Source organism: Kryptolebias marmoratus, linkage group LG23 (genome assembly GCF_001649575.2).
Source record: "Kryptolebias marmoratus isolate JLee-2015 linkage group LG23, ASM164957v2, whole genome shotgun sequence".
Classification (NCBI taxonomy): Eukaryota; Metazoa; Chordata; class Actinopteri; order Cyprinodontiformes; family Rivulidae; genus Kryptolebias; species Kryptolebias marmoratus.
In genome coordinates this window covers 5,512,269-5,535,849 of record NC_051452.1, presented here as the reverse complement: position 1 = coordinate 5,535,849, position 23,581 = coordinate 5,512,269, and the positions used below count along the sequence as shown (strand labels likewise).

The following is a 23,581-nucleotide window of genomic DNA, read 5'->3' as shown; positions in this document are numbered from 1 at the left end:
GGCCACTTTTAGCTTTTAGCTAGCATTATGCTAGTTTTAGTTTTTTGCTACAGTTTTGGTAATTTTAGCTTTTAGCTAGGGGTGCTACATTTGGCTTTTTGTTACTGTTTTGTTTTTGTTTTTTTGCAGATTTTGACGTTTAGTTACAATTTCGCCTTTTTTAGATAGCATTCAGCTAAGGTTTTGCAACAACAACAAACATGTTTTAGCTACTTTATTCAGCTCTCAGAGACAGTTTTCTTTCTCGTCTTTTTTGGTTTCCACCTAAACGTCATCTCTGAGTTTCCACGCTGGTCTGATGCCGCCATATTTGTTTACTTCCTCAGGCTTCAGCCGGCCCGATGTTGGTCGGTCGATTTCGGCTGATTCAGCCGAATGTTTTGTTCCCTCTGAGGAAGCTGTTGTGTTGCTTTAAGCTGACGTCGTCGTAGATGTTTGTAAAGAGAAAATATTTTACAGGATTAACTGATTTCTTACAGATCAGGTAAACATTTAGCAGATCTTCTGTTTGGTTAATTTTATAAATTAAAGTCCGTGTTGGGATGACTCTCAGCTGCTGCTACGACTAATTTGACTTCAGTTTCTCTAAAATAGTTAGAACAATTTTTGTGTTTAAGTTTGATTAGCTGCGGCAGCCATCTTGAATCAGATTGACTCCAAACGTTAATTAATGATTCCTTTCTGAGAGCTTCATTAAAATCCATTCTGTGGTTCATGAGGTATTTTGCTAACACACAGTTTTACAGGCATTTATACGATACAGAACGTAAACATAAACATTCCCTCATCCCAGCTTGACCTTTGCCCCCTTCCTGACATAAAACTGCTTCTGATGAGACCAAAAACTTGAATGTCTTCCTCCCGTCTGACTGAAACACGGGATCAGCCACAGAACAGGAATCCTCTCAGTTATCAGGAATTATTCTGTCAGGATTTCAAACTGAATGTGTGTTTTTTTATGTCAGCTCGGCTCGTGTTTTCCAGCATTCCCGGCGCCGCAGTCACACCTTGAACCCAGAACTTTTCCGACCGTCCTCCTGGCAGGAGCGTCGCAGCGAGCGTGCGGTCGACTCTCCACCCTCCCATAATGACAGATCTGGGGAATTACTGAGCGCATGGGAAAATTGAACCCATATGGACACCTTTGTGCATCCCGGCACCTATCTTGAGTGAATTCTGCTCGGATGCTTTCGGAAACCTCTGGCTGCCGGTTGATGACATAATCGCTGCAACTTGAGCGGCTTTCTGCGAATCCCTCCGTCCCATCACTGACTGTGGATGAAAACAATCTTCATCTAATATTTTTCCAGCTAATGTAAATTACGACTGGGTGTTGGTATGTAGTCTGTAATTACACATGGCCCCCCCGCTCCTCCTCCTCCTCCTCGTTTTGGTTAGTGGAGCCTGTGTTCGGGCCTCTCCGTCTCCTCGTTCTGCTTCCAGCTCGTCCTGTTTGAAAGACGACTGCTGCACCCTGCAGTTTAAAAACTGCCTCTCGCCGCCTCCGAACTCCAACGCACGCTCACTCGTGGTTTGCTTTAAAATAAAAATGGGGAAAGATGTGAATTTTTGATCGGATCAGCAGCGGTTTTTAGTGAAACTTTTCTTTCAAGAATAAACACAGAGACGCTGTTGTTCTGCAGCTTTAAACTGCTTCCAAGTCTTAAATAATTTCTGGTTTCAGCGGAGAGTTTTAGTGTCCGATGGTCTAAATTAAATATCAAATGTCTCTCTTCCTTAATGAGTTGGAATATCTGGGAATACTCTGAATATTTGGCTCGAACACAGTCGGATTTCTGCAGTGGAGTCACCTCAGAAGCTCATTTTGGTCAAAACTGAAAAATAAATGCGGTGCTTCTGTCTGCATTTAAGGTAATTATCTTGTCAGGGAGGCATTAAGTATTCTTTTACTTTATAATTAAATCTAAAACCTGCGCACAAAGGCATGAAGATGTTTCCTTATCTGAATCAGGGACAGAAAAATAAGCTTGGAGATGATTATTTTGTTATTTTGATGGACTGTAAACTGTAAATATCATCCCGTTTGTGCTCTCATTCTACCTTTTTGTGGAAGAGAAAAAGGCTTTAAGCTGAAATGAGCAAAGCTGTAGCTAAAATCTAAAATTAACAGAACTGCAGCCAAAAGGTAAAACCAGGAAAACAGTAGCTTTAATGGGAAATTAGCAAATAAAATGTAAAACCAGGAAAACAGTAGCTTTAATGGGAAATTAGCAAATAAAATGTAAAACCAGGAAAACATTGGCTTAAAATTGGTAAAATTCATATTAGCAATTCAAAAATTTAATACTTAAAATGAGCAAAACTGAAAATCTCCTTTTATTTCAAGATAATTAGAAGGTGAAATAAAGTTAGATATTTAAAAAATAAAAATCAAAGCCATCTCCTGAACGAGCCGAAGGTTTTGCTTAAAGAACCGGACATAAAGACAGAAAGATGTCTGTAATTAGAAATATAATTTTATTTATTCTCTCGACTTTGGGGGGAAAAAATCCCAATTTTTCCAAGCTTGAGCCGATGATTTCTTTCAAACTAAGTCCCCTTTTTTTTTAAATGTTTTGCTCCTGAAGCTGTAATTGGAGTGGATATTCTCACAAACAGACGTCTTGTTTTTCAGGTGTGATGAAGCTGAGCGAGCGGAGACAGAAGACAAACAGCCGCGGCGGTCCGTCTGCACAGCCTGGATCTTCTCCCAGCAGTGGCAGCATCAACGAGGGGCTTTGGCTTGGAAATCCCACTTGAGGTAGTTGAATCCCCCCCCGCCACAGACACACTCCTCCTCGCAGCCAAGCCTGCTCCAAACAGCATCTCCAAAGATTTAATTGTGCTGTTAGACCATCAGAATGTAAATAATACCGAGCAGGAAGCAGCGTTTGTTGCAGGAATGTTTTTATTCTCCCTGTTTGTGAGCGAAGCTGTGGCCTTAAAGACGCTCGACTCGGGTTTGCTTTTAAAAAAACGAGTATTTATGGAGGAATAAATGTCAGAAAGTAGAATATCCTGAACACAACGAGGGATTTATCCCATCAGAAGGTGAGGGTGGTCCTGAGTTATTACATTTAATCATTTATTTTCATTAACAAAGGTGCATTATAAGCTTTAGAGATAAATAATAAAACTAAAAAACGATGACTGAGTGGCTTTAATTTGCTGAAGAAGCTGAAATTTGATCATTGAAGCTAAGATTAGCTAAATGAAGGCTAAACATTTAAATTAGCAGCTAAAGGTTCATGTTATAAACCAAACAAAGGAAAAAGCTGACACTGAGGAAAAATTAGCAGAACCGTAGCTAAAAGCTACAAGGCAGTAAAACTAATTCAAAGCTAAAACCAGCACAATAATAATATTGGCAAAACAAAAGCTAAAAGCTAAGATTAGCACCACAGTAGCTAAAAGCTAAAATGGGTTCAAATTAAAATAAAACGTTCTTTTTAAAAAAAACAAAAAAATGAAATAAAAGTAAATATTTAAAAATGTATAAAAGTCGTAGCTCGGTCTCCTGAACAAGCCGAACGTTTTAATTTCAGCATTTATACATGAAATAAATGTAAATTTCTAAATGTATGAATAATAAGTGTAAAAATAGAAATTAAATATTTTAGGAAGCAATCAAATAATTAAATAAAGAAGAAATCTGTTGTGTTAAATGTTTTTCTTTCTTTTATGATCTGATGTTTTTTTTTATTTGTATTTTTGGGGATTTATAGAAAAACAATAACAGCCCAGTAACCCTTTTATTTTTATTTTTTTTGTTTCTGTCTTTAAAACGCTTCCAGGAATCCGAACCACAGCGTTGCATCATAATAAAAGCATCATCAAACAAAGTCAGACAGCTTAGCAACACGTCGCAGAGCTGATTAATAGAATCTGCAGCCTTTAAATCAGTCGAAGCTCTGATATTTGAAATGGAGCTGAGTGATAAAAAAGCTGCAGACACTTCCTAAACTGTTGGGCTAACTAACCTCCTGTTCTGATCAGCATTAAAGGGAGAAATAAATTAGATATCCAGGATCCATCGAAACGTCACAGGAGTACGAAACGATGGAAATGAAGTCGTTGTTTTGATTAAAACCCAAACCATCAACGGTGCAAAAACCTGTGAGAGCCAAATGTTTGGTGTAACTAATTACTTCACAGTAGGTTAGAAGAACCAGTAAATAGTTTTTATCTAACTTGTTGTATTTTGCAACTTCAGGAGGAGATTAACGATAATCTGAGCTTCAGGTGATCAGAGACGGTTTTGAGATCGGGACTCTTATTGTGAAGGATTAAAGGAAGTGCTGAGAGTTTAGTTTCCGCGTGAGGAAACCGTTTGTGTTGATATTTTGTAGTTTATCTATAAAAGTGTCCCGTAAACTTCTGTTCTATAATAATTGAGTAAAAAAAAAATAAACTCTGTCACTTCCTAACGAGGGCTCCTTTATAAAGGTTTTGTTAATTCTTTTTAAATAAGTTTATAAACACTTTATAAAGCATTAACATTAATATATAACTCTGTTTATACTCTGAGGATTTATTTCTTCATCCGTTAGATTTTAAATATCAAACATTTGTCAGTAAATACCTGCTTGGTGTTGTACAAGTTCAGTCTGAGAAAAGGGAATCAGCTTGTAATAAATTTAAATTTACCTAAATAAGTAAAAGAACAGCATCAGATCTTGCCTGCTTCATTGTATAAATGAGTGTTAATAAAGTGTTTATAATAAACGTATTCATTAGTTTATAGAGCTGCTGTTATTGTGAAGTGATGCTATTTTTCTTTTTTCTCAACTTTGCAAATTTATTCTCAAAATTTCAATTTAATTCTGATTTTCATGAATTTTCCCGCTTTTTCCAACCCGTTTGCTCGCCACAATTAACGGGACTGAGTCAGTTTTAGGAATATCTGGGTTGTTTCTGCTTCACAGCCGATGATACATGTCGTGGTTTTATCTGAACTTTATTAAAGCTCCAGGTTTGACGTGAAGAAGCTCCCGGATGGGAAGTTAAACATCTTCTGCAGAACAGAAGTCCAGTTGCTTGTTTTTGTTTTCCAAGATGTGGGCTTTGCCACGTCCTGCATGAGAAGCTTCATCAGCATATTTCTCTAAATTACCTTCGACTGTCTTATTCTCGGGAGTTTCAGCTCATCTGACTCAACCCTTTTTCATCAAAAATTAAAAATCAGAAGCACTTCAACCAACCCAAACAGCTGCTTGTGTTGACTAACAGAAACACTGACATGGACAGAATCTGTCCTAAAGTTTGAGGGTTAAAACAGAGAAATCTGTAAAATCTGCTTTATTTGCTGCTTGAACAGCTCCCTGCAGTCACCTGTCAGATGTTTTGCTGCTCAAAGTTTTGGATTAAAATATCTGATTGTTTGAAGTTTGAGTTTAATCCATCTTTAGCGTGCTGGCATGACTCTGCAAGCCAAATACTTGAGGGAAGGAGAAGAAGGAGAGGGGGAGGTGAAAGTTGAAGATGCTCTGACTTATCTGCAGATAGACGGAGTAAAAAGACATCAGCTCGAAAACAGCGATTGTCTTCCTGCTCTGCCTCCCTCGCTGTAATCTGATTGGACACGTTCCCTCGAATCGAGGGCAACGCCAAAACAAAAGATCACCAATCAGATAGACGGGGCTCCCACTGAAGTTCCTGGCATGGTATGAATGCTTTGCCCTCTCATGTGCGCTCGTATCTCGCGGTGAGATTCCCCGTGTCGCTTTTATGTGTTAATCGTCACCGCTCAGTGAGACTATTGTGCTGTCTGCATCGCCGGGGGAGGAAACGGCAAAAAAAAAAAAAAGGAGAGGAGTTTATATGAGGAATGAATGCGAGCGGCGCAGACTGCCAGAACTGTTTCACACGAGCTGAGAATCGCCTCATCCCCCCGTTGACGAAGGTCCAAGAGTGCAATGTGGAGCTCTGCCACCTTAGACTTCTCTAATTGGTGGGAAAGGAAATTCAGAGCAAACGGAGAGTTCCAGTAAAATCAGAGGAAGAGGGACAATTATCACCTGAATCTCTTAAATTAGCTCTTGGATCCATCAAAAAGGAAACAACCGTTGGTAATGTTTAAGGTGGATTTCTTGAGTTTGTTTAAAACGACTCGTGGACGTCTGAAACGTCTCACCCATCAATTAAAAAAAACAGGTTGGAGCCTTTACTTCAAAGTCCAGTGAATGTTTCAACGGTTTATTTCTGTTTGAGCACAAATCATCTGGTTTTTACTTTTATAACTTTGACATTTTTCTGTGAGATGCAACCCAATCATACCCAGATAACCAGATCTAAAACGGCACAACTGGTTCTGAATGTTTTCCATCAAAGTAAAGAAGAAAAACTCAAACTATCTGGATGTATGAACCACAGGAACGATTTACAAAAGGTTAAACCAAAACATCAGAAAAGCTGCGACTGTAGGTGAGCAGCGAAGGAGTCTCTGAGATATCTCCAACATTTCCTACATGTCCCTGCATGACTCACAGAGGACTTCTGTCTCCTTGCTTGAACTTCAAACTTCTTCAAAAACACATTTCATCTCTAAACAGTTGCACAGTTGTTGCAGGCGTCTTGAATCCGTCTCAGTTTAGTTTCCATGATGCTACAGCCCCGAATGTCCAAGTCTGAAAGCCACGCCTGACTTTAAACTCAGGCAGGAGTTAAAACAAGGGGCTGTGGTCCTGTAATCCTGAGGCTGCAGGTTCGAGCCCAGACAGGAAGTTCATCCAGCGTAAAACAAACACCTAGGTTTCTCGTTTTATCTGCAGTGTTCTGGATCAGATCCTAAAGTTTACTTCTGTAGACTAAATCCTCCAGGAGGGGGCGCCGGTCGAGGTGCAGACAAAATAATGTGCAGGGCCTTGAATACAAAACACAACGGCTGTGATTCTGCAGAGATCTATTTTTCTGAAATTCAGAGTCTCCAAATAGTCTCCAACAGTCGCAGCTTGGTGAGATACTGGCTGTAGTTCTTAAAGGGCTTAAAGTTCCACCGTTTTTTGTTTTGTTTTTGGTAAATGAACCACAGGAACCGTAGTCAACGGTAGTTCTTAGAGCTCCTTTCTGTTGGTTCATTCTTGGTTGGACAAACATTTTAGGGACCAGTGGACATGGACCTGTAGAGCGATGAGTTCTGCTCGTGTTGGACACCATAGTTTTGAATATTGTCCCGTCTGTGAGGGTTTGACTCGTCCATTTGGCTGCTTGGTGACTTCAGTGACGCAGAGATTAAAGCTCTGGACGATTTGTTGTCTTTAAGAGCTCTTCGGTTTCTGTAACCTGAAACGGTTTGGTTTGATTGGAGCTCCTGTTGGTCAACACACCCGGCAGGGACAAAGATGGAGACGAGGGTCGAGTCGTGTTTGTTTTTGTCCTTATTCGGCGCTCGTGGACTGCTGCTGATTGTTGTGGTGATATTAACTACAGCGTTGTGTCCAAAATTAACCAAAACTTTGTCTCAAACTGCAGCTATTCTCCTGAAATCTGTTAGATTCATGTTTCTGAGGTAAAAACTGAGAACATTCGGATGATTTAAAGACGAAAGTAACATCTGGATGTTCTGTTGGAGCCTTAAGGATGAAATATCTTGTGATTTTAAAGAAAATATTAACTGATGTACAACTGATTAACTCAAAGGTCAACCACATTATGAGCTGCCAGCTGCTCCTTTAAAATAAAGAAGGGTTTAAAACCTTATCGACGTCAGGAACATATCTTTGTTCCTTATTCCTAAGAGCCGGCGCAGATCTGCTTATAGATGATGACTGAAGCTGTGATTTGATCCAATCAGAGCTGAAGATTCAGGCTTTTTCTCTGCAGCGACAGACTTTCAACACAAAATGCTGCATTTTCGACTAAAAAGTAATGTTCTGAAGAATCTGAAACTGCTAAAGAGAAGAACAGATGCTAGAAGTTAAACGAAACAAAACATCTGTAGGAAAGAAATTCTATTTAGAAGCTAAATGTAGCAAAAACGAGCTAAAAACTACAAATAACAACGGCTAGATTAGCTAAAAGGAGCTAGAAGCTAAAAGTAGCAAACAAGCATTAAAACAGGAACCATAGTTTGTTTTTGTTTGTATGTTTGTTGTCATCTGTACACAACAACAACAGCATTAATGTTTTTAAACCAGTATGTTGGTAAAACTAATCTTTGGACATGAATTATTGATAATTCCTTCTTCTTTACCTGGTTTTAACAGGAATTTGTACAAATATAAAGTTTAGGTTTTTAATTTTAATTTAAATACAACAATATTGTTTTATTCATGAATATTAAAAGCTGGTTTTTATTTCAAGGAGGAGGTTGGTCCAACAGACTCCTTATTGAAGATAATTTATTCTATTTAAACTTGATTAGTTGCACATTAAACTATTAAACAAAACTTGGATTTTAAAGTTAAAGACTAACTGGGTGGCATGTTTCGAAACTTGTTTTGTAGTTTTAAAAAAAGATTATATTTGATAAATTGAACATTATTTTAAAAGAATTAGCCTGTTTAGGGCTGAGAATAGAGCGTTTAGAGGATGATTTTAGTTTGTTTTAAAATGACTGAGCTGCAGCAGGGATGTCATTTAATGGGTTTAAAATGATTTTTAATTCTTTTAAAGCTTTAGAATAAAAACTTGAAGGAATTTGAGTCATTTACTGTAAAAAAGCAACTACATTTAAGCTCATTTTGTTGATTTTTAGAGCCTTATTTGTTGGAATTCTGCATTTTTTTTAAATCCCCAGATTCATCAGTGGTTTTTGAACATTCCAGGTTTATTAAAAAAGGGTGAATTTGATGAATTCACGTGACCGTCATGGCCGACACCCCCAAAGCAAAAAACTGATCTGAACATGACCAGAAAAATTCAGTGTTTTTGCTCAAAATGCAGAAAGTTTCTAACCTTGATTTCATAAAGTTTATACAGTTAAAAACTTGTTTAAACCAGTTGAATAATTTTCCTTTTAAATCCAATAATCTATGAGTTTTTAATGGTCTGAATTCACTGTTTGGTGTTTGGATAAAAGCGACTTCCTGTTGGTTTCTAATCTGCAGTTTTTAATGTTGGAACCTGGATGTTTTTATTCTAATTGAGACTTTAATTGTTTTATTTTGTTACGTACAGACGTAGGCTCATGTTTCTGAGTGTAAACAGTTAAAAACCAACAACGTTGTCTTGTTTCTTCTCAGATTCTCTGTGAATTTTTGATTTTTGAGGCTGATTTGATTAAAACGCAGCAGAGGAGTCGTCACTAATAGCTGCTTTGTTGCGTCGAATGTAAAACAGGGGCAGAAAGAGACATTTTGTGCAGCTTTTTCGGTAAATTCAGCTCGATAATCTGAGGTTTATTACAGAGGATTTAACACCGGATAAAGATTTGGGAGTGCGAGCTGCGATTTGTCGCACGGTGTGTGATTGTAATGATGAAGAGGAATTTACAGTGAGAAGTTAAGAGCTTTAACAAAAACACAGAAAATCTGCTCCGTCACAGCTCCGCTCTGACTGCTGTGTGTGTGTGTGTGTGTGTGTGAAGCAGATGTCATTCTGCTGATCTCAGTCCACATCCATCCGTTCGCAGCCCAAATCCTCCCGAAGAGGCCAGCCGGGGCGAGCTGTCGGCCCCCCCTGCAGGTCAGGAGGCTCTGAACTCGTCGCGTTTCGTCTCTCAGGTCGGCCGGCGCCTGATGAAGAACATCTGTCCGCAAAAGAGTCACAAGCTGCCACGGGAACGGCGGCCATGACGGTGGTGGCGGCGGTCGGTTTGTGTCTGTGCCGCCACTCGGTGTCACAGACAGCCGGGAATGTGTGGAGAGTTCGCTCCACTTCTGTGTGACCAGCCGAGGTTCAAACAGCAACAAATCACTTCCCCGTGAACTCGCTCCTTCCGGGAGGAACGTGGAGTTAGTCTGCAAAGAAACACGGCGAGATCATGACTCGGCAAATGTGTTCTTCTTTAAAAATAAAACGTTTCCGTCAGAGGCGCAGCGTGAGCGCTGAGGGCTGAATGTTGGTAAAACAAGCAGAACAGAAGCTAAGACTGCAGCTGAAACCTCAAATAAACTAAACTGAAACCTAAAAGCTAAAGCTGAAAAATCTCCATTTGTTTTAAAGAAACCTAAAAAGTGAAATAATAATATTTTTAATATTTAAAATGACAAATGCTAAAAGTCAGAGCAGCCATCTCCTGAACGAGCTGAACATTTTAATAAACCAGCAACTAAAACAGAAAGCATGCAGGAGGAGATAGGTGCTTAAAAATGACTCTGCATTCACTCATTAAATTACTAATGACACGTAGAATTTCAGTTTGGGAAAATATTGCAAGATAAGAATAATATATATATATTTAGATGAAATTCATTAAACACAAGCTGCTGTAGTTCCATTTTGAACAAACAGCCCTTTAACCTCGCTCCGATGGTTTCAGCTTCCCAAATAAATCAATAAAATCCACCGCGGCGTTTCAGAAATGAGTTTAAAAAGTTGGTTTTTAGCAGCAGAACGGAGATGATTTCATAAAAAAGGGGTTTAAAGGTTTGGAAAGCGCCGCTCATTAGGACTCAAACTGCTCATTTGCAGAAATGAGCGTTTGTGAGGTTTAAAATGAGCATTTGTGAGGTTTAAAACAAGCGTTTGTGAGGTTTAAAACGAGCGTTTGTGAGGTTTAAAATGAGCGTTTGTGAGGTTTAAAAGGAGCGTTTGTGAGGTTTAAGAACTAGTGTTTGTGAGGTTTAAGAACTAGTGTTTGTGAGGTTTAAGAACTAGCGTTTGTGAGGTTTAAAACGAGCGTTTGTGAGGTTTAAAATGAGCATTTGTGAGGTTTAAAACAAGCGTTTGTGAGGTTTAAAACGAGCGTTTGTGAGGTTTAAAATGAGCGTTTGTGAGGTTTAAAAGGAGCGTTTGTGAGGTTTAAGAACTAGTGTTTGTGAGGTTTAAGAACTAGTGTTTGTGAGGTTTAAGAACTAGCGTTTGTGAGGTTTAAAACGAGCGTTTGTGAGGTTTAAAATGAGCATTTGTGAGGTTTAAAACAAGCGTTTGTGAGGTTTAAAACGAGCGTTTGTGAGGTTTAAAATGAGCGTTTGTGAGGTTTAAAAGGAGCGTTTGTGAGGTTTAAGAACTAGTGTTTGTGAGGTTTAAGAACTAGTGTTTGTGAGGTTTAAGAACTAGCGTTTGTGAGGTTTAAAACGAGCGTTTGTGAGGTTTAAAATGAGCATTTGTGAGGTTTAAAACAAGCGTTTGTGAGGTTTAAAACGAGCGTTTGTGAGGTTTAAAATGAGCGTTTGTGAGGTTTAAAAGGAGCGTTTGTGAGGTTTAAGAACTAGTGTTTGTGAGGTTTAAGAACTAGTGTTTGTGAGGTTTAAGAACTAGCGTTTGTGAGGTTTAAAACGAGCGTTTGTGAGGTTTAAAATGAGCATTTGTGAGGTTTAAAACAAGCGTTTGTGAGGTTTAAAACGAGCGTTTGTGAGGTTTAAAATGAGCGTTTGTGAGGTTTAAAAGGAGCGTTTGTGAGGTTTAAGAACTAGTGTTTGTGAGGTTTAAGAACTAGTGTTTGTGAGGTTTAAGAACTAGCGTTTGTGAGGTTTAAAACGAGCGTTTGTGAGGTTTAAAATGAGCATTTGTGAGGTTTAAAACAAGCGTTTGTGAGGTTTAAAACGAGCGTTTGTGAGGTTTAAAATGAGCGTTTGTGAGGTTTAAAAGGAGCGTTTGTGAGGTTTAAGAACTAGTGTTTGTGAGGTTTAAGAACTAGTGTTTGTGAGGTTTAAGAACTAGCGTTTGTGAGGTTTAAAACGAGCGTTTGTGAGGTTTAAAATGAGCATTTGTGAGGTTTAAAACAAGCGTTTGTGAGGTTTAAAACGAGCGTTTGTGAGGTTTAAAATGAGCGTTTGTGAGGTTTAAAAGGAGCGTTTGTGAGGTTTAAGAACTAGTGTTTGTGAGGTTTAAGAACTAGTGTTTGTGAGGTTTAAGAACTAGCGTTTGTGAGGTTTAAAACGAGCGTTTGTGAGGTTTAAAATGAGCATTTGTGAGGTTTAAAACAAGCGTTTGTGAGGTTTAAAACGAGCGTTTGTGAGGTTTAAAATGAGCGTTTGTGAGGTTTAAAAGGAGCGTTTGTGAGGTTTAAGAACTAGTGTTTGTGAGGTTTAAGAACTAGTGTTTGTGAGGTTTAAGAACTAGCGTTTGTGAGGTTTAAAACGAGCGTTTGTGAGGTTTAAAATGAGCATTTGTGAGGTTTAAAACAAGCGTTTGTGAGGTTTAAAACGAGCGTTTGTGAGGTTTAAAATGAGCGTTTGTGAGGTTTAAAAGGAGCGTTTGTGAGGTTTAAGAACTAGTGTTTGTGAGGTTTAAGAACTAGTGTTTGTGAGGTTTAAGAACTAGCGTTTGTGAGGTTTAAAACGAGCGTTTGTGAGGTTTAAAATGAGCATTTGTGAGGTTTAAAACAAGCGTTTGTGAGGTTTAAAACGAGCGTTTGTGAGGTTTAAAATGAGCGTTTGTGAGGTTTAAAAGGAGCGTTTGTGAGGTTTAAGAACTAGTGTTTGTGAGGTTTAAGAACTAGTGTTTGTGAGGTTTAAGAACTAGCGTTTGTGAGGTTTAAAACGAGCGTTTGTGAGGTTTAAAATGAGCATTTGTGAGGTTTAAAACAAGCGTTTGTGAGGTTTAAAACGAGCGTTTGTGAGGTTTAAGAACTAGTGTTTGTGAGGTTTAAAAGGAGTGTTTGTGAGGTTTAAAACGAGCGTTTGAGAGGTTTAAAACAAGCGTTTGTGAGGTTTAAAACGAGCGTTTGTGAGGTTTAAAACGAGCGTTTGTGAGGTTTAAAACAAGCGTTTGTGAGGTTTAAAAATGAGCGTTTGTGAGGTTTAAAAACAAGCGTTTGTGAGGTTTAAAACGAGCGTTTGTTAGGTTTAAAAACAAGCGTTTGTGAGGTTTAAAACGAGCGTTTGTGAGGTTTAAACATTGCAAACGTTGAGCGGGATCGTGGAGGAGTACAGTCAGGACTGCGGACGGCTGTAATGGTCATACAGATGCATACTTTCTGTCTGAATCCTGCTCCTTCTATCAGCTCAGATCATCTATCAGCTCTGGGAGGAGGAAGGGGAGTCGGCGGGGGGGCGAGGAGGGGAGGCTGCAGAACAGAAGTTGGGTTTCGCCACTGTACCGAGCAGTTATTTTACTGACGTGGGAAGCCTCAGAAAACGAGCTGCTTTCACTCTTGCGTGTCGAGTCCTTCTGTTGGCGTGCAAGTCCAAAACAGCTTTTGGATTTCGAGAAATACGGGGGCAGCTGGCGTTCCCACAGCCGTGCAGGAATTAGCCATTTACGCGCTGCAACCCTATCTGCTGTGCACCTGAGAGGCAGCGCCGGACCTGCACCTCCGACACGGCCTCGCGGGCCAAAAGGATTCAGCCGGGGCTGCAGAGACGGCCAACATGTGCTCTCCGTGCTCCTCGTTGTTCTTTTATGACGTGCAGATGGAAGTTTGTAGAGTCTCATCTGATGAGGACTGTGAAGAACAAAACGGGAGCAAAGGCACTAAAAAGTAAAATTATTAGACTGTATGTTTGTGAGAGAGCATGGAGTTAAAGTGTTTAGAGTTTATCATAAAGAAAACTGTATGAAACTAAAACATACTTTTATTCCTTGTAATAAGATTTTATTTAATTTGTCTGTTTTTTGAAATCTAACTCCTGCAGACTTTGTGGGGCTTTAGCTGTTTCTGTATCAGAACCTTCGGCTCGTTCAGCACACGGCTGCTTTTAGTAACTTTTAGACTTTTCTGAATATTTTCCTTTATTTATTTATATTTTTCCCCACAAAAACCTTAAATTCTCCTTAGTTCCTCAAAAACATTTTCCTCCTTAAAATCTGCTAAAACTATTACTAATGCTGGTTTTAGATAAAAGCTAAAGTTCCGCTAAACTTAGCTAGTTTTTAGCTAATTTTAGCTTTTAATTAGCAATTTGCTACATTTAGCTTTCAGCTCATTTTCAGCTGTTTCTCTTATTAGTTTGTCCTGCTTCTGTTTGAACTTTAACTACTTTGTGTTATTTTAATCATTTGTTTGTCCAAACCTTCAGCTGTTTGTCTTTTTGTCCTCATTCCCCCTTAATGTCTTTTCATGCGTCCACTTTTAGCTACCATTTTGATACTTTTAGCTGCTGTTCTGCTCATTTTAGCTCCGTGTCTGCTCGTCCAAGCTGCTTTTTCTGCAAAAACGCCTTTTGTCTGGTTTTATTTTAAAATTAGATTTTATTTCTTCCATGCAAACATTAACCATGATACGTTTAGGGACTGTTGGAAAATGCAAAACTGCTTAAATTTTACTGTTTTTTTTTTATAATTTTCTAGTCATCACAAATTACATAAAATTACACAAAAATATAAAATCAAGGACTGAATTTTGCCACTTTGAGTTAAAACTAAAATAAGTTTAAATTATTGTTTAGATTTTGACGATAAGTCGGTTCTTTTAAACGTGAAAATGGTTTTTAATAGATTTAAAAGGAATATTTTGTGGGAAATCTAAAATATTTAGTTTAACTTTTAAAATCACCTCTAAACGTCCTTCAGGTTATATAAAAAAATAAAATTCACCAAGACTTCAAATAACACTTTGCATTTTTGAATTTGTTATTTGTCTTATTTTAGTTTAATGTTAGACGTTCTTCCATGTCGGCCATGACACATTTAAAGAAAAGATAAAAATTTTAACAGTTTTAAGTTTTCTAATCATCACAAACAGTGATTTTTTTTACTTACCTTTACCTGTAAATATAGTTTATATTTAAATTAGATGTTTTTATATTTAAAGTCTATTTTTTAAGGTGAAAAAAGGTCAAAAACACAGTTAGATGTATAAAAGTGGCGCTTTATTGGTCAGATTATATATTTTTTTCCTGCACAGACAACTAACAGTGTAATAAATAGATAAATAATTTATGTGTAGAAATATACATTTAGCAGTTTTTGTAACAGAAGTGTTAGAAATGAGTCCGTCTTGTTTTTTTAAAAGAAAGCCCCAGTTTGTGTGATGTTTCAGAACGCTTTAATCACGGCTGAAATCTGCTCGGGACAAATGTTTAATAAGCCGAGCTTTATTAGTTTGGGTTTTAGTGGAGAGGATTTGTGTTGTAAAAGCTGTTCGAGGCTTCCCCCCCGTCTGTCGCAGCCCAAACTCTGCCTTTGGCCGGGACTCCGTCTTTATCGGACCTCTGCGGCCGGCCGTGGCGGCGAGGCGGCGGCGTGGTAAACAGCGGTGAGGAGCGAACATGTTGTCGCCCGTGTTGAACATCTGACCTGGCTGGGACCTGCGGCGAGCGGCGCAGCTGAACAGGAGGCCGTCTGGGTGGGCGGGGGCTTGGCGGCGCACGCTTGGCCACTTGCCCCGGTCCCATTGACCAGACAGCTGAACTGGGGAGGGACGGGGGGGAGGCAGGGGGGAGCTTCTGGTTGTTGTTTTTTAAATATATTCACGAGGAAACGATCATCTCTGCAGCTGATTGTCGTTCAGCTTCCATCTCTGCTCGTTTTCCTCCAGAATCGGACTCAACTGATGGACACGCGTCCATGTTTTATTTGTCCTCATCTGTGAGTGTCCCCCAGCCTCAGAGGGGGAGGCGGGTGGCCCCGCCCACCCCGACTCGGTTCCAGCCAATCAGGTGCGGATGTGCAGGAAGAGGCGAGGGCTGTGCTGACAGATGGTGGGGCTGACCTGGAAAACCTGCCCCCGTCTCCGGGTTCAGCAGCCGGCAGATGACAGGTATCATCTCATAACCAGGGAGAGGAAGAGGAGTTGGACCAGAACCACGTTCACGCACTTCCTGTTGCTCCGGTGGTTGGGCTCAGACGTTTTTAGCTTCCAGAACAAACCTGCCACCAACAGGCGAAGGCTGACGATCACGTTTTTGCCCGTGTGTGACTGTTAGTAAAATATCTCATGAATCAGAGGAAGAATTTCAATGAAGCTTTCAGGTGTACATCTACGACTCGATTCAAGATGGCTGCCACAGCCATCTTTCTTTAAAAAACACATTAGTACAGATACTGGTGTAAAATCTGGTGTGGTAGTAGCTGAGAGTCATTCCCAAGAGATGCTTGTTTCACCAGATCTGTTTGTGTCATCTCTGTTAGCAAAATATCTCCTGAACCACTGGAAGGATTTGAAAGAAACCTTCAGGAAACAGTCAGCGTGAATGCTGAGTCAGCATTCACGCTGTTTTTTCATTTATTTTTGTTTTTCCTGACATTTTTACAATCTAACTACTTCTGAATAACTCCTAACTTTAGTTAACCTTTTGCTTCTTTTAGCTTTTAGCCGACATTGTGTAGCTTTTAGCTTTTAGCTAGCTTTTTACAGTCTAGTTCTGCTCTTATTTTAAAAGTTTTAACAACTCTGTTTCAGCTTCTTCAGCAAAGTCTTTCAGCTCTCAGCGTTCGCACTAAGCGGTGAAACTCAGTTCAAGATGGCCGCCATAGCTGTTGAATATTACCCAACCCAAAAATGCATCTCCGTCATTTCTCATCCTCAGATTGTTTTTGTTTAAAACTCAGCGGGCGATGTACATTTCTTCCAAGAAAGCCAGGCCTTTAATTTCTTTCTCTTTTAGATTTGAAATATGAGCACCTCAGCTGAAGAAAAATGTGACTTTTATAAATTAAAGTCTCCAAAAACCAATAAAGAAGGTTGTGTTTTGCTTCGTAGCTTTAAAAGGCAGCACACCGTTCCAGCGCTCATTACTTTCCTGTTTCCCCGCGACGCTCATTCATCTGAGTCTCCAAGCAGCCATTCAGTGTCAGGGCAGATTTGTCTGGCAGAAAGTGCTTTTTGATGAAGTCGTTCATAAATTTTAATACAACATGTCGGCAGGCGTGATGTATGGACCGAGGGGCTCGTTCATATTTCAGCCCGTTTGCTGTTGAGAACGCAGCGGGGTTTTATTTACCTCGCTCCTCCTCAGAGCGCCGTGTGGTCACGGCTGTCAGAGAGGCAGGTCGGCTATATTTACCTGCAGCGACTTTTCTGTCCTGTTGGCTCTCAGGTTGATGTAACCAGGCTGAACAAGTGGCTTCTTCGTGGCCTCGTCATCGAAGAGGTCATAATAGAAACACATCAGTCAGCCAAGAACTTACAGGGTACCTGTAAGTACAGCGTCTCAGGTCACTTCATAATACAGCCTCGTACCCGCTACCTATGGGGTACCCGTGGGGTACTTACTCTGTATGTACAGGGTAACAGATCATTTCATATCCCTGATCTGTACCTTTAAAGTTTAAAAACGTATTTTCAGGGTATATACTCGGTTCATACCTGGTTCCTGTGGGGTCCATACCTGAACACATAAAGTAGGGGTGTCAAACTCCAGGCCTCGGGGGGCGCTGTCCTGGAAGTTTTAGGTTTTTCTGCTCCAACACACCTGATACAAATGATTTAATTACCTCCTCACTAAATCATTAAATTCTCCAGCAGCTTGTCCACAAATCATCCATTTAAACCAGGTGTTTTAAAGCAAGAACACATCTAAAACATGCAGGAGAGCGGCCCCCAAAGAATAGAGTTTGACACCTGTGACATACAGGGAAAGTACCTGGTACCTTTTGGAGACATGTGACACCTATGGGATAATTTGCCTGTAAGTTGTAGTTGTAGTGACTTCGTAATTCAGCCCTATCCCCATAGGTACCCTGTACCCAGGTGGGTATTTGGTTTTACTACCAAAGTTACTTTTAATAGTTTATCTTTTATATTCCCACGTTCTCAGGCAGAATATAAGAACTTGATTGAAACAGAATGGAGGTTCCCGGGTACGACACTTCTAAGATTAAATGGTTTAATGAGGTCCTCAGATGGACACACAGTGAAGCACAGTGAAGGTAATAAAACCTGTCCAGTCCTGGTCCTGGAGGGCCTCTAGCCTGCATGTTTTAGATGTTTCTCTGCTCTTCAGCAGGTCTTCAAGTTCTGCAGAAGCCTGTCAATCACCCAGTCATTCAAATCAGGTGTGTAAAAGCAGAGAAACATCTAAAACCTGCAGGACAGCAGCCCTCCAGGACCAGGATTGGACACCCCTGTCCTAGAGGAACTATAAGCAGAAAGAAGGTTTTTGGCACAGTCCTCTGTTCCCATCTCTGCTCTCTTGAGCGAGGCATGCCCTCCCATCTCCTGGGTAACTTGTCTCTTGGTCCCCCGGCTGATTCGGCTCGCCCCGCTGCCTGAACCGGACTCTGATCTGAGCCCGGATACCAAACGTCCCTGCGCCCGGATCTGGGGGCTCGGCAGGGTTTGACAACGAGCAGCTTGTGGCTCTCGGTCCGGATCTTTCTTTAAAAACCCAATCTCTGTGGTGGCCTGGCTTTGCCTGAGAATAATGTGTGTGTAGCATACACACTACCTTACAAAATACACAACAAACTGTCCTCCAACATGGCAAAAACCCAGAACCAGTTCTGTTATCGTCACTGGTTGAGCTTTTTTATTAGACAGTAATTAATCTGTTTTATTGTTTTACGGTTTTGACCGTTTAATTGCTTTGATTTATTTGAATTTATAGTTTTTATTCTTGTTTTGGAATTTAGTGTTTTTCTTTGTTGCTGTACAACACTTTGGTCATCGGTGTTGTTTTTAAAGTGATTAGCTGGACTTTATGCTTCCACTGAAACCGGTGAATAGTTTTGATGATCTGTTGTTTTTTCCTGCAGAGTTTTGTTACAAAAAACAAACAGTAACACTTTAAACTCACCAGTTTGTCATTTCAGGATCTGTACAGATCTACGCAATTTACAATATTCCAAGATAAAAGAGTTTAAAGATCCTAAAAACTGAAATAAAAAGAAGAAATCTGAGCCAGGTGGGAAGAGTTCCTGGTGATGCTGCTCAGCTGAGCGGAGTATGAAATTATTCTCCTCCCTCAGTTAAAGGTGACAGATATCTGATTCTCCCGACCGAAGACTCGCCGCCTTGTATGAAAATGAGACACATTACCGGTCCATTAATTGATCTGGGTTCTGCTTTGAAATGTGGACCTTCCTGAGAATCAGAAATTAGGGCGGACTCCGGGGCCAATTAGGTGAGGCTTTGCCTCGTCTCGAACAGCTCCTCCGGCGAATTTCAATCAGCCCAGCCTGTCCGCAGGTGAAATGCCAGTGGAAGTCGCCGCTCGCTGCCATGAATGCTAACGGCGGGGCTGGTAATGCTATTCATGTCCACATCATGAATAACATGCAGCACATGAGGGCTAATCGTCTCTCATCGGCCTCTGGCTGCTGCTGAACATCACGACTGAGGAATCTGTTAAAGACATGATCGCCCCCGACTGAAAGGCTGTGAGTGTTTGTAGTTTCTGACCAATCTACAACTGATCCAACCCAATCCAAGATGGCTGCCACAGCCAACCCTTCGTCGACACACAAATGGTTATAACTCAGTCAGTCGGGGTGGTAGTAGCTGAGAGTCGTTTCAGTCACACTGAGAGATGCTGCAAGGTGTTCAGAACGTTGGCTTCAGTTGTTGGACTCGACCTCGTCTGTTAGCAAAATGTCTCAAGACTCATTGGACGGACTTTAAGGAAACTGTTTTGGTGTCAACACAATCCAAGATGGCTGCTACAGCACACAGAAAATCTCCTTTTAACTGAAACGTACTTCTGAAGGTTAGAGTGGTAGCTGATAAGAGACGCCGTCCTGTCCCGTCCCGTCCCGTCCTGACCTGTCCTCTTCTGACCCGTCCTCTTCTGACCTGTCCTCTTCTGACCCGTCCTCTTCTGACCCGTCCTGTCCTGACCTGTCCTCTTCTGACCCGTCCTCTTCTGACCCGTCCTCTCCTAACCCGTCCTGTCCTGACCTGTCCTCTCCTGACCCATCCGTCCTGTCTTGTCCTGTCCTGTCCCATCCTGTCCTGACCCGTTCCGTCCTGTCCTGACCCAGACCCGTCCTGTCCTAACCCGTCCTCTTCTGACCCTTCCTGTTCTGACCCGTCCCGTGCTGTCCTTTCCCGTCCCATCCTGTCCTGACCTGTCCTGACCTGACCTGTCCTGTCCTGTCCTGACCTGTCCCATCCTGACCCTGACCCGTCCTCTTCTGACCTGTCCTGTTCTGACCCGTCCCGTCCTGTCCTTTCCCGTCCCGACCCATCCTGTCCTGACCTGTCCTGACCTGACCTGTCCTGTTCTGACCCGTCCTCCTCTGACTCGTCCTGTTCGGACCTCCTCCCTCCCTGGAGGTCACAGCACTCAGGTTCAGATTCTTCTTCTTGGTCTCAGGAGTCTAATCACCGCGGCGCCTTTAACCGTTCTGAGCTCTGAGGACAAACCCGTCTCTTTCAGACGGGTCAGAACCTGTTCTGTGGTACCGTCTAAACTCTGGACCAGCCTGCGTCTCAGACAGTCGATCATTAAAACCTTCTCCCAGGCTCTCAGCTGTAACTGAACGGGACATCTTGTTTTGTTGTTCATGTAAATTTATCGATTTATTTCCTTTTTGTTTCAAAGTTTTCTTGAAGGACGACCTCAGACTCAAACATGGCTTCTACCAGAAACACCTGAGGTTTGACCAGGTAAAACTGTCCTTCAGAGTTTAAAACTCTGAAACATGAAGCGCGGCGGGCGATAGGCATTCATGAAGGAACGCCTTTCATTATTATTTAATGCCGAGTTAAAGTTTATTTACTCTGAAGGATGAAAATCTTTACGATGATAAGTATTTACTCACGTCGGGGTTCGAGAGGAGAAAAACAGGCGTCACTTTCTTTGTTTCCTGCAGGTCATCTGTGGATTAGCTCAGATTATCGGAAGCATTCAGGATTATATTTCAGTCGATCTGATTACAGTTTGTAAAATGGTGAGTAAATTATTCTCCAGGATTATTGGGACGAAATAAACAAATAAATGAAGCTGCTAATCTCATATCGAAGCAAATTATACATTTATTTATCAAACGATTATTCTTAAAAAAATAACAAAACACTGATTACAAGTTTCTTTTTAAAACACCCAAAAAATTCTTCATTTTGGTTTTTATTTGTTTTTATTTTTCTCCCTATCTAACTTTTTATGTGGCCGCAAATTTATTTAAATGACAAAAAGTTGAATAAAAACAGCAAAAAAAGCTGCTATTCGTAGTTTAATTTATTTGTTTTTATTTACTTTTTATTTTCCTACCCAACCATTAAAATAAACTAAAACTATTTTTATACAGAAAACTGTGTAAAATTATTTATTAATTTGTTTTTGTTTTTATCCCAACTACAAAGTTATCTAAAATACATTAAAACAATAACATTAGTAGCATTAATTAAAATAAGAAGCTGTTAAAGTTTGGAGAAAAATCTGCATCTAATTTCTTGTAAAATATTGCAACAATTATAAATCTATATAATATATAAATTCAAAGCAAAACAATTAAATAAATAAAGTTTTTCTTTATTCATTTATTTACTTTTTTTATCCTAACTCCTAATGTCACCACTAAAATAAATAAATTAAAATTAAAAGATTAAGAGTTTGGATTTGGTCTCAAAGAAACAAAAAGCTTCAAATGTCATAAAAAAGTTTATTTTATTTAAAGACTAAAATAAAAAGCAGCTGTTTGTAAAGAGTTTAAGATCGGAAACTAAAGTTTGTCCTTTTTAATTATTTATCTGAACTCTTTTCATCACAACAGGTTAATTAAATTAAACAAAGATTTTAAAATATTCTACAGACAGACATGAAGCAGAAATGGACCTGTGTATAACCAGCTCCCTCCGGGTCGTGTCGGAGCGGTCTAATCCCTGGAACCATGTGTCCTGCCTCTCTAAACCCTGATGTAATCCCACCATCAGCCAGCGTGAGCTTTAATTGAAATAATCCCCGCCGTCGAGAGGGGCGGAGCTGCGCGGGCCGACCCGCGGCCGCAGCCAGAACCGTGATGGGTCCAGTTTAACCCACTGTGTGACTCTGACCTTTCCCTCGCTGCTCGCTGGGACCATCTGAACCCGTCCCAGGAAGGACATCTGGTCCCGTACTCAGGAGGTCGTTTGATCCGCCTGGCTGGTCCCAGAGGCCCTTTTCAGGCCCTCTCAGGCTTACAGGATGGTTCTGCTGGAGGGGGCGGGTTCTGCTGGAGGGGGCGCCGTCGGCACAGAACCGTTCACATCAGCTGAAACGGGGAGGAGCTTTTAGCTTCTGTCAGTGTCTGAAGACGACAGGATTCTGAGTTTTATCCAAAAACTACAGAAACTGAAAGCTGAACAAGCAGAACGCTAGCTAAAAGAGGCAAAATACTAGCTAAAAGCTGCAAAAAGTTAGCTAAAAGTAGCACAGCAGTAGCTAAAAGCAAAGAAGCTAAAGGCTTGATAAACTCAGCAAAGGCTAGCTAAACAGTAGGAGTAGCACAACAGTAGCTAAAAGTAGTGAACGGTAGGAAAAGCTAAAAGTAGCAGAACAGTAGCTTAAAGCAAAGTCGCTAAAGGCTAGCTTGAAGCTAAGAATAGCAAAGGAGATAAATGATAAAGGATAGCCAAAAATAGCTGAAGGCTTGATGATCATAGCAAAAAGATATCTACACACTAAGAGTAACACAACACTAGCTAAAAGCTAAAGGTACCAAAAGGCTAAAGTAGTGAATGGTAGTTAAAAGCTAAAAATAGCAGAATGGTAGCTAAAAGCAAAGTAGCTAAAGGCTTGATAAACACAATAAAAAGCTAGCTAAACAGTAGCAGTAACACAACAGTAGCTAAAAGTACCAAAAGACCAGCTAAAAGTAGTGAATGGTAGGAAAAGCTGCAAGTAGTAGAAGGCTTGGTGAAAACAGCAGAACAGTAGTTAAAAGCTAAAAGTAGCAGAACAGTAGCTAAAAGCAGAGTAGATGAAGGATAGCCAAAAGTAGCTAGATTCTTGATAAATGTAGCAAAAGGCTAGCTGAAAACTAAGAGTGGCACAACAGTAGCTAAAAGTGCATGATTACATGATCGCCCGCCTTTCATGAATGAATGAAAAAATTTCTGGATCATTAGAATCAAAACCTTTGAATTTCTGAAGGTTTTGAGTTCAGTGAATGTTTAAAATCCAGATGAGCAGAAATAAGAAGGTCCTGAGCTCAGAGATGATCCGTTCTTTTAGAAAAGAAACTTGATTAAAACGCTTGTCCTGCTGTAAACCACAGGAAGTGTCCTGTTTTTTTTAGTTCAGAGGCTAAACTGCAGTGAATCTGCCCGTTGTGACTGTTAAACTGCAGTGTTTGGAATGAATTATCACCCAGCTCGCGCCCTCGCTCTGTATTTAGCTTCTCTGCGTCTGAATGGATCCGTCTCCGCTGTCGTATCTAAAGCGGCGCGTTAACATCTGCAGCCCATTTAGTGCTGCTGACACCGGGCTAATAACAGTGTGTTAGCTTAAGCTGCGGCCAACAGGCGCAGCTGAAAGGTGTCACCGCGGCTCCTGGTCGCCCTCTAACAGGTCCTGATTTGGCTTTAAACGGATGTTTCGGCAGACATGTTGAATTTGACGTCCAGTTGGTTTTTTCAAAGGGCTGAAAACTGGACTACAGGTAGGAGTCTTTCAGATTCAGAGGGCTGCAAATTGATCTGATGATCAGGTTTGGGAATAAACACCGCTGAGATGCA

At 40.6% G+C, this 23,581-nt stretch overlaps 1 long non-coding RNA gene across 4 annotated transcripts in view; it reads left to right on the top strand.

Moving 5' to 3' along the window:
- LOC108245113 overlaps positions 1-23,581 on the top strand; it is a 293,441-nt gene that overhangs the window by 201,853 nt on the left and 68,007 nt on the right. For 3 of the 4 annotated variants that reach the window (XR_005232718.1, XR_005232716.1, XR_003039888.2), the window contains exon 8: positions 2,636-2,761. This is a non-coding gene — a long non-coding RNA (uncharacterized LOC108245113). Of the gene's footprint in view, positions 1-1,383; positions 1,873-2,635; positions 2,762-23,581 lie in introns of those variants that run through there. The other variant, XR_005232717.1, reaches the window with a different exon arrangement.